This window comes from Helianthus annuus, chromosome 6, assembly GCF_002127325.2.
Source record: "Helianthus annuus cultivar XRQ/B chromosome 6, HanXRQr2.0-SUNRISE, whole genome shotgun sequence".
NCBI classification, from domain to species: Eukaryota; Viridiplantae; Streptophyta; class Magnoliopsida; order Asterales; family Asteraceae; genus Helianthus; species Helianthus annuus.
The window spans coordinates 75,919,990-75,935,837 of record NC_035438.2 but is presented as its reverse complement, the minus strand read 5'-3'; the positions used below and the strand labels follow the sequence as shown (position 1 = coordinate 75,935,837).

At 35.6% G+C, this 15,848-nt stretch overlaps 1 long non-coding RNA gene across 1 annotated transcript; it reads right to left on the bottom strand.

Annotated features, from left to right (window-relative positions):
* Positions 1-3,612: 3,612 nt before the first annotated feature.
* Positions 3,613-11,289, bottom strand: LOC110865757. Its single transcript, XR_002550946.2, has 3 exons — positions 11,107-11,289; positions 9,939-10,188; positions 3,613-3,823 (listed from the first exon to the last, which is right to left on the bottom strand). It is a non-coding gene; the product is annotated as an uncharacterized LOC110865757 (long non-coding RNA).
* Between the last annotated feature and the right edge of the window lie 4,559 nt (positions 11,290-15,848).

Here is a 15,848-nt window from a genome sequence, read left to right as displayed (position 1 = left end):
TTGTTACATTTATCAATGAGATTATGTGAAGCTTATTTATAGAAATTTTTGCAAATATGTAAGTAACAATATTTACGTAATTAAAATAACATTAATATTTTGAAAAAAAAAGTAACATATGAATTATCACGGAGAAATTGCTATTTTCCCTATAATTTATATTAACTGTTTTTATCACTAATACTAATTCAGAATATTTTGTTATTCATTAATTGCGAAAATCTAAAAATATTTTGAGTATTCGAATAAAACAAATAAAAGGTATATATGTTTATAATATTATATATATATATATATATAATATTAATATTAGGAGAAGAGATCTGATGATATTTTTTAAAACATTTATTATAATATAATAAGGATTAAGATAGATTTAAGTGATAATCATAAATGAAATTAAAAAACAAAAATAAAAATTGTGAGATTAAAGAAGTAAATGTCATGTGGCATTATTTATAATCTTTTATTAGTATTAGATGGTAGGGGAAGGTTCATTTGAGAAGAAATTTAATGTGAGAAGAAAAAGAAGAAAGGACATGCTAGTAAAATACTATTTCATTTATAACTCATATCATTAATTTTTCTCTCTTTAATTAATTAGTCAACTAATCATTAATTATTCTATATATAATCTACAAAACCTACACATATCAAAATTTTTCTACATATACCATACACATTATAGAATTTTATCCTACACAGCCAAAATTTATCCTACACACCTCGAAATATATCCTACACAACTCGTAATTTATCCTACACAATTAGTAATTTATTCTACACTTTAAATTAAGTTGTATTTTTAATTTGGAAAAGTATATATTTTGAAAAGGAGTTACAAATTTAATTTAGTTAGTTATTAAAGGGGAAAAATACAAATTAATGATTTATGTAAGTTTACTAATATACCCTTATATTAAAATTAAATGCAAATATTAAATGAAGTAAATGAAACATTTTTATTGGTTGAAACTTATTTTTTTTATTCTTACAAAAAATTTCTTCTCATTTGAAACTTCTACTTAGATGGTATGTGTCATTATTTATAATCATTTATTAGTATTAGATTTGCATGAAGAAATACAGGATGTTACAAAACATCAAAGACGGATATTCATTTTAATTTACTTGTTTAGGTTACACTTATCATAACATAACATTTATAATTTTTATCCCTAACAAACGAACCCAAATATAAAAAAAGGTTCCTTTACCGTTTGTGTTATTGCATTTGTTTTATTAATGAGCCTAACTACGTATTAATTTTCATCTCTAGTATTAGGTTCACCTAAAATAACTAAATTAGATCACAAAGTTCTAGAGTTTATGACCAACGAGTATTATTATATTATAGGGTTAGGATATATATACATATCTTTTGAAAGGTGTGAATTATTCGCGAATGTCGAGAGGTCTAGTATACGTTGTCTTAACCGGGTCCGCGCTAGAGAGCCCCCTCGCACAATAGATCCCCAATTTAAACCCCTCAATGAGAAACTCCGATCACTCTGATTCGAACTTGAGACCTGTAAGGGAAAACTCATCCGGACCCACCATAGGTGGAACTTAAATAATATATATACATATCTTTTGAAAGGTGTGAATTATTCGCGAATGTCGGGAGGTCTAGTATACGTTGTCTTAACCGGGTCCGCGATAGAGATCCCCCTCGCACAATAGATCCCCAATTTAAACCCCTCAATGAGAAACTCCGATCATTCTGATTCGAACTTGAGACCACCTGTAAGGGAAAACTCATCCGGACCCACTATAGGTGAAACTTAAACACTCGTGACCACCATTAAAGCACTAATGATGTTTATATATTAAACAAAATCATGTTAGCTACATTGTAGTTGTAGAATTTTTATTTTCACAATAATGTTTTGTCTTTTTCCCTTTGTTTTTATCAATTTTCATCTTAACACATTGTTTTTCCTTCTTCCTTTTATTTTTATTTTGTTGGCTACATATTACATACGTGGTTTATATTATAACTTTCATCAAATTACATCATAAAAAGTATTATAGCAACTACAGTGTTAGGTGTTATTTTTTTCAAACTATCTCCTATACATTATGAATAATATGCACTTATACTTTAATAGTTTAATTTTCCTTTTATAACTTTCGTTCGTTAGTTATGTTATTACAAAACCTAAATACGCGACATAATTTTATATTTGTTATATTTTGTTTCGATTTTGGTTTTTTACACATTTGTGTTTTGCGTATATAAAATTACATAACAAAAGGTACTATAACGGCTACAGTGTTTGTTTTTTTCCCTATGCACAATAGATAATATACGTCTTTACCCAGTAGTTTTATTTTCCTTTTAAAACTTTCGTTCGTTAGTTTTTTTTTACAAAAATAAAAAATGCGATATAATTTTTTACATTTGTTACATTTTATTTCGATTTTGTTTTTCTTACACATTTATATTTTGCATTTTCATACTGGTCTTTGCCGTTTGGTCCGTACGCGTATTCCCCGCCGCAAACGCGCGGTGGGGAAATCCTAGTTATGTATAATAAATGAACTTCTTAGCTACAGTAATAGGATAGGGTATGATTGTAGTTTTATTTTTTAGATATTTTGTTTGAAGTCTATTATTGATTTAGTAAAATATAGAAAATTTGAAGTAGCCACAACTTTGTGTTGGTTTTTTTTTTATTTTGTAATTTTAGTTTTTGATATTTTGTTTTGTAATTATATATATATATATATATATATATATATATATATATATATATATATAGGGTTAGGTTCATTTGTGAACCACACCCTTATTTGTGAACTTAATGAACACATCCTAGCCTTTGATTTATTTTCAATATTATAAGGGTAGGATTGTCAATAAACATAGAAACTTATTTTTTATTTAATTAATTCATCAAAATCGGTTACCAACATGGTAACTAATCCCTATTTTTTGTGATTTAATTTATTAATCAAATAATACAAAAAAAAAAACGAATTACGTATTTAATCAAAATTAAATATTGGCAGTTTCTTTTCTAATTCAATCAATTCATCATTCTATTATTTTTTTATCGCTTCAGTCTTCTTCATCGATCTTGACGGAATTCTAATATTGTTAACTTTCAGAATAGTATTATTGGTCGAACAATGTAAACCAATCAAAACTTATTTTTTTGTATTGGGGCAGTACACCAATGTGAACATGTATGTTACAGGTATGTAAATCACGGGTTTTAACCAACATACACCTATGTATATTAGTTAATACACCGATGTCATATATCAATTGATACACAGTTGCAAAAAAAATGTTAGTGTGGTTTCTGGCTGTACACAATCGAACTAAACATGAAATAAAGTGGACATGTGTATATAAACGTTGTGCAATACACAAGTGTATTAAGTATACTTACACATATGTACAGTTTTTACTAACACAGGCTTATAGTTTTATAATCAATACACATCAGCATCTAGTAATGCAAAACCAAACACAAAATAAATAAACAAACCACACCAACAAATTGTTAGCTCATACATAAATTTTACTAAATTAAAACCAGCAGCAGCATACAAATATGTTTCCTAAATGAAGTCCACACCGTTAGTTCATGCATAATACTATAAAAAAAAACTTAAAAAGTACTATTGACAAAAAATAACAGTTTTCTTAATAAAAAAGACAACCTCGTCTTTGGATATTCATTCGCTTAGTTGACGATTCTATCACGCTATTTATTCACCTTTGATGTCATAACCTCGTCTTTGCAGATGCTTTTACATATTCATTTGTTATACTCACCATCACTCTTCCGACTAGCATTTGTGTTGTCATCTACACGAACATTTGAGATAATAAAAACTTCAATACATATGGGTATAATTATGTTGTCAATTCAAAATACATATGTGTATACATTTCACCACAAAACGAAACTACCTCTTGCGTTCGGTCGCCGCCGCAAACCCTATACATTTCAATACAAAATCGAAATACACAATAGTTTGTTACCTTAATATGTCGTAGGAAGAAACAAACGTCGTGGAAAATGGTGATTTATATCGATTCGTCGGAAGCACAAAACATGGGCGTCGCTTCTTTGTGATTTAGAGAGATAATGAATGATGCATTTTATTGGGAACTGTCGAATCCCCAAATCCCCGAGGTGGTTCAGAGAGTTTGGCGGTACTAACCTTAGATTCGGTGAGCTCCGGTTCAGGTTCGTCATCTCTTTGTCACAGTGGCAGTTCCTTTTGCGGAGTGTTGGATCCCAGGCTGCATCCACATGAAACTCTAGTTAGAGGGCCCGAGGGGGTTCACCCCGTGGGCACTCCGACGCTCAAGTCAGTATCTTGTGTGGTAAAGATGTTATAAGTGCAAGTATAATTTATAGAGAGGGAATAGAGGGACATGAGTATTATGAGAGAAGAGGAGGAAGTAGTAACCTCAAGTGGTGGGAGATATTGTCTGCCCTTTCTTTGGAGGAGGGATGCTTCCTTTTATAACAAAACATTTGGGCCATAACCCTAATGGGCTGGTCCAAGAGTGGGCTAATTAGGACATGGCCCACTCAAACCAACATAACATATCGAGAAAGACACAAGTGGGCTCAAGCCCAGCCACCAATCTAGGGCGGTGAGCCCGGACGAGGAGCCCAAGCCGGGACCCTCGTCGTCAAGTCATCCTTAGTCCAAGTCTATTCACTCATGAATGGGCGCATGACTTGTTCCAGTCCCTGAAGGTCTAGGCGGGTTGTTATCCGCCCTTCAACCGTTCCTCTTATCCATCTGGCATATGTAGTCTAAAGCACGTTATGCCAAAGTTACCTGTTTAGTTGTCCTTGGGGCAACCTTGCATTTAGTACTCAAGATAGCAAGGTGACCCTTCGAGTAGGGTAGCACAATACCTTACTCCAATCTATGCCTCCTTGAAGGCATTTTTCCCAATACACTTGTTCGATAGTGCTTTTTATAGCGTTTATGCTATTTAGACCATCTTTGCATATACTTCTTAGATGCATTTCAATCAAAGTACTCCTTTGAGAGTGATTTCTCAAAAGGCATCGACCGTGATGCCTTATTTACCGTGTTGTACCCTTTGTATTGTGTTTCCTCTAATGAGGGTTTCTATATTTAGACCTGTTAAAACTTCCTCATGAATTTTCTTTGTACCCTGTTTAAGCCGTTAAGACTTTCCATGGGTCGCTTTGTAACTTTTTAAGTTGTTAAAGCTTTGTATAGACCCGTTTTGTGATTCGTTTGAAACTTTGTATAAGTTTGCTTTGTAACTCGCTTGAGTTGTTAAAACTTTCCTATGAGTTTGCCTTGTAACGTGTTTGGGTTGTTAAAGCTTTGTACAAGTTTGCTTCGTAACCTGCTTGGGTTGTTAAAGCTTTCTATAGTTTGCTTTGTCACTCGTTTAAGTTGTTAGAGCTTTATATAAGTTTGCTTTGTCACTCGTTTAAGTTGTTAAAGCTTTATATAAGTTTGCTTTGTCACTCGTTTAAGTTGTTAAAGCTTTATATAAGTTTGCTTTGTCACTCGTTTAAGTTGTTAAAGCTTTGTACAAGTTTGCTTCGTAACCTGCTTGGGTTGTTAAAGCTTTCTATAGTTTGCTTCGTAACTTGCTCAAGTTGTAAAGGCTTTGCCTAGGCCCGCTTTGTAACTTGTTTTAAGTTGTTAAAGCTTCTGTTGGGCCTGTTGTCCAATGGCGTTTGGGCCACTTGGACTTTCATATGCCTGCTTCGGCTTTTTTGGACGTAGTCGACTTAGTCCTAGCCCCACGGCCGGGCTTTGCCTTGTTTTGATTAAGGCGGCATGTCTGTATGCCTATGTACATGTTCATTTTATTGTAAGATCGTTCGACACGTCTGCCTGGATGATCCTGTTTGACCTGTTAGCAAGGTCCTCAAACCGTTTAGGTTTTTGTTCTTCGAGAAGGAGTGGCATCTTCTCCTTTTGGAGAGGTTTTATGAAGCCTTTAAAAACACTTGTTATGTCAAAGGAAACTTCCTATGTGAGTCCTTATTAAGGGCTCTTTCCTCCCCTGAGGGATGTTGTAATTCTCTAAAAATGGGTGCCCACGGAATATGCAACCCTCTCCTCTTGGAGAGACTTCTTCAAACGTATGTGACCTCGAGAGGAGGCTCCTCTTCTTTGGAGAGATACTTTCTAAAACACAGACCTGTGGCGGAGATCTTTTCTTTTCAAGGAAGGGATTCTTCAGATTCGAAGTCCCTTGTCAAGGGGGCTCTCCCCTCTCCCTTTTTTTTTTGAAATAAGTTGTTCGGGTGCGAGATCTCAAGAATGATTTTTCTCAGATATCAAATCCCAGGGACGGGAGTACTTTCCCGTCCTTAGAAGGAACTTTACCAATACTTGATCCCGTAGCTGGGTGCACTTCTGTTTGTTGAATAGACTTCTGCAATACTTAATCCCATGGGAGAGGATACCCTCCTTTTCCTTGGGAGAAACTTGTTCCTGTTCGTTGAAGAGACTTACGAGACCCCTAATCACATAGGGGGGACATCCTCATTTTTCCGGAGGCGGCTCCTCTAAGACTTAATCCTCAGAGATACTAATCCCCATCATGAAACTCCCACTTTAATTACCTCCCACATTTAAGTTTCAAATAATGACACATTGGATCCCCAACTCATTTACTCCCACTTTAATTACCTCCCACATTCTTCTTGTATTTTCATTCAGTTCAACTTTTGATTAATGACCGAATGGCCCCTGTACTTCCTCATTTCATATTCTTGGAAGGAATTTCTTCAAGGCTGATTCTCGAGTGAGGGATATGTTCCTTCCTATTCTTGGAAGGAGTTTCTTCAAGACTTAGTCCCTAGGTAGGGGTATGTTCCTGTTTACGAAAGGGACTTCTAAAATACTTGATCCCAGATAGTGGGATATTCTTCATATTCTTGGAAGAAACTTTTCCTGGAAGTAATTTCCATGGAAAGTATACGTTCCTGTTCTTGCAAGCGACTGCTGAGGTACCTTATCCACAAGAGAAGGGATTTTCTTGTTGATGGAAGGGACTTCCAAAATTCTTTAGCCTTTAGGAGGGAATATCGTTTTGTTTCGACAGATAAGGGTTTCTTGAGCACGACAGTCTGTAGGAGGATTTCACTTTTCCCTTAAAGCGAAAATGCTCTTATTAAGGTTTTCCTTTCTTTCTTTTTCCCCCTCGTATTGTCCTGCTCAGGTTCTTTCCTTCTTCAAGAGAGGGACTAATAATGCAGCTCAAGGGTTCTTCCTTTTTCAAGGAAGGACCGTCCAGGGTTTCCTCAAGTACTAACAACGTAGTCCAAGGAGTCTTCTGTCTTCAAGGAGAGCGTTTGGATTCTCCTTAAGGACTGATAACATAGTCCGACGATTCTTTCCCCTTTAGGAGGGGAGTCAGCTGCGTAGCCCAGACTCCTCGTTTCTTCAAATGGAGGATTGATAACGTGATCCTCTGATTCTTTTTCCTTCAGGGAAAGAGCCAAATACACATCCCAGGCTTTTCTTTTCTTCAAGGGAGGAACTAGTAAGGCAGTCCATGCCCATTCCCCCTAAGGTATAGAGTATAAGCGTTGGGAACTTATTATGCGGATTATTTTTCTCCATGTAAGAGACTGAATTAGCGGCTCGCAGGAGGGGGTTCTTCCTTCCTTCAAGGAGTGAGTGTCTCGGCTTATGGATTAATAACGCAGTCCAGGGAGTGTTTCGCCTTCTGGCGAGGAGCTAAATATGCAGCCCAGGCTTCCCATTTCTTCAAGTAAAGGATTAGTGACATAGCCCACTGATTCTTTTTCCCTTCAGGGTAGGAGCCAGATACACATCCTTGGCTTTTCCCTATCTTTAAGCGGGGGACGAATGATGCAGCTTACTGATTCTTTTTCCTTCAGGGAAGGAGCCAAATACACATCCCGGGCTTTTCTTTTCTTCCAGTGGAGGAATTAGTAAGGCAGCCCATGCCCACTCCCCCCTCCTTCATTTTTTTTTGTTGTTGAAATCTTCGAACATGAGAACTTATGGAGGGGCTTAATCCTTTTCGGAGGAGGTAATACAAAAATAAAGATCCTTTCGAGAAGTCTTCAATGTAGGACCCAATGGTGTTATACCATGCTAGCTCCCCAGTTCAGTGTTGTCAAGCGTAGTTGGTAATAATGAACTTATAGAATAGGCTATCCTTGAGCCCGTAACTGATAGATGTATCCGGCAGATGATTCTTTGTTGAATGAGAGTAGCACGAGGTTAGCAAAAACTCTGTCCCACAATATCCCCCTAGACATACTAGTCCCCCAGTTTAATGTTGCACAAAGGTATTTCTTGTTTTTACTAATGTTGTGTCACTTTCCTCCTACCCGAAGCTATATCCTTGTTTAAGGATGTTTAAGGTGATCGCTATTTTTCAATGTCTTTTCAAAGATCATGCCTTGTTTCTCTGGTACATATCATCCAGTCCAATATTAGCCTTTGTCGACCTATCCCGTAGGTCGTAACTAATAACTTTTTGTGTTGCTCATGTTCATGCTTCGATACTTGCCACGAAAACACTTTCAAAGAGGTAAGTCATACCAAAGATCAATTTATTTATGTATTAAACATGTTGTGTTGTGTGTACAAGTGCTTGTGCCTTTTTGTGAAGACGTGATGCCATCATATCATTAAGGGGGCAGCCTACGTACCCTAACAACGTTGTAATGGGAACAATAAATTTATGTCTAGAATGGTGTACGATGCAAGACTTCGGAGAAAGGCCTTGCGTAAATGTTTTGGAGAAGGAATGGGCTAGAAAAGGAAGGGCAGGTGGAAAGGCCTAAGGAAGGACCCTGCAAAAGGACCTGAGGAAAGGCCAGGTGGAAGGGCCTGAGGAAGGACCCGGGGAAGGACCCTGTGGAAGGACCTGGGGAAAGGCCAGGTGGAAGGACCTGAGGAAGGATCCTGGGAAGGACCCTGTGGAAGGACCTGGGGAAAGGCCAGGTGGAAGGGCCTGTGGAAGGACCTGGGGAAATGTCAGGTGGAAGGGCCTGTGGAAGGACCTGGGGAAAGGCCAGGTGGAAGGACCTGAGGAAGGACCCGGGGAAGGACCCTGGTTGAAGGGCCTGAGGAAGGACCCTGCGAAAGGACCTGAGGAAGGTCCTGGGGAAGGACCTTGGTTGAAGAGCCTGAGGAAGGGGCTAGGGGAAGGGCCCTAAGAAAGGACTTGGTACTAGTAAAATATTATTACTTTACATTGGTAAGAGTGAGACATCATTGCTCTTTTTTTTTCAAAAAGTAAAGTCACATCACTTTAAGAAAAGTGTGTACTATAGGCTACAAGAGTTGTACCTGTGCATCACAAAGTCACATCCTTTTTTTTTAGAATGTACTTTTTTACTAAAGTGTACTCTATACTATGTCATTTTTTAATTTAAAAATTAACATTTAACCTCTGACAAAAGTTGGGTTTCAACAGAACAATTACACTTATGACCATGAAATAAAGTTACACTTACCTTTTGACAAAAAGGCAACTTTTCTTTCTTCGGGTTATTAGATAGAACAATTAATCATCAATAATAAAATATTAAAAGTGCCTCCAAGGTTAAGGTTGCTCTTATTTTTATTTTTTATTAAAATGTATGACACAACCTGTCCTTATTCACGAAGGATACTTCAAACAACCCTTGAAAAGGTAGGAAAGTTCTTGATGAAAAGTTCTCCTTTGCAATATCCTTATGACATGCGTATGCATATGTGGGTACAGTGGCGGATCCAGGAATTTTTTCCACTGGGTTCACTTTTTTAGATACTTCAATTTCATATGATTGAACATAAAAAAATTCGGGTCGGTTCGACAGTTCGGATCGGGTAAAGTCATTACATCTAAAGGAGGTCCAAGATCTAATTCCGAGCCACTGTAACAGTAATCTGCAAGAGATTGATTTTTTTTTTTGGAAATGATATAGAAAACCTACCTTTATCAATTGGAAATCTTCATAAGCTTATTAATCTATCCTTGTGTGGGTGCGACAAACTCAAAAGTCTTCCAGGAAGCACTTGTAGTTTAGAATGGCTAGATTTTTACCCTAGAAGCTTAGTATCTTCATCACCCATATGTTTCATCACGTGCAGTTCCCTTTTAATTCCTCAATTTCCATCTGTAATTATTGTTTGGCATCTAGCTGTCCAGTTAACTCACACTTGAATCAAAACCGCATCCTCTCTCTGTAATTCCGGATCCAGTCAACATAATTAAGTTAGCAAAACACAATGTCCTAACCATTATAACTCTATAAATAAATAATTAGTGTGTTCGGTATGACACACAAGGACAGACCCACATAGGGTCCAACGGTGGTTGATTGAGCCGATGAAGTGTCATAATGGATCATATGAATGGCGAATGCATTAGTGTGATTAATAAAATAGAACACAACCACTTAAGTGAACATAAAACCTGGTCAGCGAGCCTACTGATAAATGGATTATGGGTAAAAAGTTGGTTGAAAGAAATGATAAATAAATAATTTTCACAACAGTCGGATATTAAAATGTTATGCCAAACAAATATATGTATTGGAACTAATGGCATATGGGGAACTTTCGTTGCATAACAACCCATGTTGTGATTTGTTTCAGCTATTTTAAATATATAAATAAAAATTCAAGATTAGTTGTTTTACTGAAAGTTTTATATATACTTAATAATATTTTGATAGAATACAAATAGCCTATTTCGAAAACCAGATACACTTTATTGGCATTTTGAAAAGATGTATGGAAGTAACCCTCAAAACCATTTGATGCTCAAAAAGATATATGTATTCAAAATCTTTAATGTCATTGATCTGGGCAATAAACCTGGACGGCTGGAGGGCAGCCGGAGGTTGTCGCTGAGAACAGATGAACAGATGAAACCCAATTTTTAAACCCAATTTTTATTAAAAACCACTTAATGGAATTTTTAAACCCAATTTTTAAACCCACTGTTAACTTAAAAACCCAATTTTTAAACCCAATTTTTATGTAATCAAGTAATCAACAGATGAAAGCTGTACATCAAGTAATCAATCGAGTAATCAATCGAACTGAGATGATGATAATCAAATTAATTCGTATAAAACAAAGAGATATAAAACTAACTGTAAATCTGTAATCACGAAGTGACGGAGGCGGAGGCGGCGGAGCCGGAGCAGCAGGAGCCGGAGGCGCAGGAGGGCGGAGGCCGGAGGCGGACTGGTGGCGGAGAATCGGAGATAATGCAGAGCTGCTGCTGTTCGCTGCTTGTTTGTGTATTTGTGCGGGTGCGGCCGTATGTTTTCAATTCCAATATAACCCTAAATGGGTTTTAATGTTTTTATTAGTTTAAAGAAAAAAAATTAAAAGAGAAATTAAAAAAAAAAACGGACAAAAAATATGCAGTGACAAGATTCGAACCCGGGTGGGTTAGGAAGAAAAGCGGGATTATAACCAGTGGAACCAAGGCCTTTTATGTTTATGGGTTCCTTTTATAATATACTTATGGGTTCCTTTTCAGCTTCTTATATATATTTACACTAAAAATTAAAAAAAGACTGGTTCCCGGGAACCCGTAATTTGTACGTAAGTCCGCCCCTGTGTGGGTATACTTTATTATAATTAAATGTTTAGAAATATTGATATGTAACTGTACCCTTAGGATGTAATTAATCATATCCCTAGTCAAGTTAATTTTGAACTATACTTCTGTTCTCTTTACTTCTTTTTTCTTTTATTCTTAGTGTGTTGGAGAATGCAACATCTATCTCAATAGCTTCTTGTGAAATGTCACATGGCTATGACAAAAAGCTACGTCAGAGAAAAAGTATCTTTGATTTTTTACATTGGTCAAAACACTTTATTACCCGAAAAATAGATCAAAGCCTCAGTTTCTTTAGGTAATATTTTATGAGCAAAACCTTTAGCATGATTTTGGAATTCTCTCTCTTTTTTTTTTACGAGCAAAGCTAGACCTCATAGATCCGTAAAAATGAGGCGTAAAACTCATGGGGCTTCCTCCAAAAACAAAGTTGCATCTCTGGGCCTGTGTATGCATTTTTAGTGGATAATAGACACTTGTATCTCATACACAATTGTTTATAACTTCAAATTTTTAAAAGAGAGACATGCTGCCAAGTTTTATTTCTGCTCTTTTTTTTTTGTTTTAGCAAGCATGTAACATGCTTGCTTGATATGTGATGAGCCGATTTCATTTATTTTCTAGAGGACGAGATTAGAACCTGTTAACCGGAGTCAAGATGCAGATCTGACCATCGCGGAGAGGGCGGATCTAGCCGTTTGTATGAAGAGATCGAGACATGTTTGTACTCGGTCCCACGGATGGCGCCAATGTCGAATCCCCAAATCCCCGAGGTGGTTCAGAGAGTTTGGCGGTACTAACCTTAGATTCGGTGAGCTCCGGTTCAGGTTCGTCATCTCTTTGTCACAGTGGCAGTTCCTCTTGCGGAGTGTTGGATCCCAGGCTGCATCCACATGAAACTCTAGTTAGAGGGCCCGAGGGGGTTCACCCCGTGGGCACTCCGACGCTCAAGTCAGTATCTTGTGTGGTAAAGATGTTATAAGTGCAAGTATAATTTATAGAGAGGGAATAGAGGGACATGAGTATTATGAGAGAAGAGGAGGAAGTAGTAACCTCAAGTGGTGGGAGATATTGTCTGCCCTTTCTTTGGAGGAGGGAGGCTTCCTTTTATAACAAAACATTTGGGCCATAACCCTAATGGGCTGGTCCAAGAGTGGGCTAATTAGGACATGGCCCACTCAAACCAACATAACATATCGAGAAAGACACAAGTGGGCTCAAGCCCAGCCACCAATCTAGGGCGGTGAGCCCGGACGAGGAGCCCAAGCGGGGACCCTCGTCGTCAGGAACAATGATCTAATCGTTGATTTACAATCTGATAATCGCGAGTTTAGAGGGATTGCAATTTCTTCAAGAAAGACAATTATTACATTCACGTGAAGAATTCAATTTACAAATATACCCCTGTATCTTTTAATTTAAGAAGAGGTTACAAAAAAATAATTACACTTTTGTCATTCAAATAAAAACTCTAGATCTCCACAATCAATGGACAAGATTTGTTCATTTTGTTCACAAAAAGACTATGGTTCACTTAGGAAACCCACCCTATATATATATATATATATATATATATAGGGTAGGGATCCTAAGAGAAGTCCACCCTATATGAGAAACTTGAGAAGCATTCTGGACCACACATTTTTCCAAGCCTTTCGTAATATACACATATGTATAGTTTAAAATTGACTATATACATATGTGTATAACTCAATATACATATATGTATATAGTCAATTTTAAACTATACATATGTGTATATTACGAAAGGCTTAGAAAAATGTGTGGTCCAGAATGCTTCTCAAGTTTCTCAACTAGCCTATCACTTCTCACATGATCCTTATCCTATATATATATATATATATATATATATATATATATATATATATATATATATATATATATATATATATATATATATATATATATATATATATATATATATATATATATATATATATATATATATATATATGGGAAGGTTTAAATGAGAACGCAAAATATCGCGAGAACCGTGAGAACGAATGAAAAAACCACTAGAACTTTGTAAAAAACAATTCAAATTCAAAATTTCTTTTTACACTTATCATTGTTGTTCGAATACATTGTTAGAAATTAAATTTACTCGTTTAAATTTACGTGAATTCGTAAATATTGAAAATTTAGACATGTGTAAGTTTGTCATTTACACATGTGTAAATTTGTTATATTTACACATGCATAAAAAATCTAGTAAGAGCGATTTTGAGAGGAGAAATGAATTATTTGATTTTGTAAATTCTTTTTTGATGTTGTATTTTAATTACAATGAGGTTTGTATTAAAAAAATTCAGTTTTGATTGGTTTTTTCATTCATTCTCACGGTTCTCGCAATATTTAGCATTCTCAAGATAACCCTTCCCACATATATATATATATATATATACAGGGAGAGGATATGATAAAACTACATATAAATGAGAAAACTAAAAAACTAACTAAAAAAGCAAAAAAAAAAAAAAAAAAACATGACAATTTTTTTTATAAAAATTCGCTACTTTTAATGTATAAAAAATTAAAAAAAAGAAAAAAACATATACTACACATATGCATTATATGCTTAAAATTAGCTTTTGAGTTTAGTTTAGCTTTTAGGGTTAATTAGGTTTTTTGAAGGTTTAGAATTAGGATTAGATTTTTGGGTGTGGGAGGATGGGGGGGGGGGGGGTTGGTGGGAGGGTGGATTTAGGTTTTTTTTTTTTGTTTGGGGGGGGGGGGTTAGGTTTTTTGGGGTTTATATACTAAATATTGCGAATTTTAATAAAAAATAAAAAAAATTGGTATGTTTTTTAGACTTTGTTAGTTAGTTTTTTAGTTTTCTCATTTAAACTAGTTTTTTCATGATTCATCCCCTATATATATATATATATATATATATATATATATATATATATATATATATATATATCTATATATATATATATAGGCCAATTAACGTACAATAGGGCTTATCGTACGATATGTACGCGATCATCCCAACCGTACGATCTGGTGCGAATTCAATCTTCAACATGCGATTTTGTTCATCTACACACCCCATGCCATTTTTCACATTCCCCATGCAAGCCATTTCATTTGCATGGATTTCACATGCGATTTTGTTTGCATGGGATTTCAAAACATGCGATTTCATGCAAGCCATTGATTTTGTCCATCTACACACCCCATGCCATTTTTTCACATTCCCCATGCAAGCCATTTCATTTGCATGGGATTTCACATGCGATTTCATTTGCATGATATTTCAAAACATGCGATTTCATTGCTTTTCAAGCCATGCGATTTCATTTGCCTTTTTATAACATGCGAAGATTGAATTCGCATCAGATCGTACGACTGGGATGATCGCGTACGTATCGTATGATAAGCCCTATTATATGTTACACACTCCCTCCCTTTCCCTATATATATATATATATATATATATATATATATATATAAACGGGATCAGGAGAAAACGCTCAAAAGTGTGAGAACGGTGAGAACGCATCCTGACCCAACACGTGTCACATCGCTTAGAGAAGGGCGGGGGGGCTTTTTTGTCCTTTCATATTTATTTTTTTAAACGCGTGTCACTTCATCTTTCCATTTTTTTGGCGTTTAATAAATACGCGGCGTTTTTATTGTTTTTAGATCAGGATCATAGTAAATATTTTGGCGTTTTAAGTATTGTTTTGGCGTTTTTATTGTTTTTAGATCAGGATGCAGGTCTTTAATGTAAAAAATATCAGTAATTTTCTTGATTTTATTATATCAAGTGTTTTGCCATATAGGATACAAGCCTATAATATGACAGGCAATTATGGCGTTTTGAAAAGATGTAACACTCGTCTTATATTTCTATTATTTTATTATAGAATACGCATTTGTTTTAAAATTAAAAGCCTAATTATTAAAAACTTAGTTAAAAACTAAGATGTGCATCGTAGTAGCTATTTAACATAGCCAACCATCTAGGTTAAAACATTCAACATTTAGTAGCGTTTACAAAATAACATTGTTTATCATAATTAGATTAGAGCGGAAGCTTCAAAACATGTGTTCGGTTCTTGATTTCCATGCTTGATCGACATCCGAAACGAAATGTGCATTACCTAAAGTCAAAACCACATAGTTGTTAGTTTTGACATCTTAATATCAAGTGAATACAAGTTTTATTGCTTAAACAACGAAAAACAAACAAAATTCTGCAATTGGGGCCTGTCGCGCCCCGCGACAGATCAGGGCC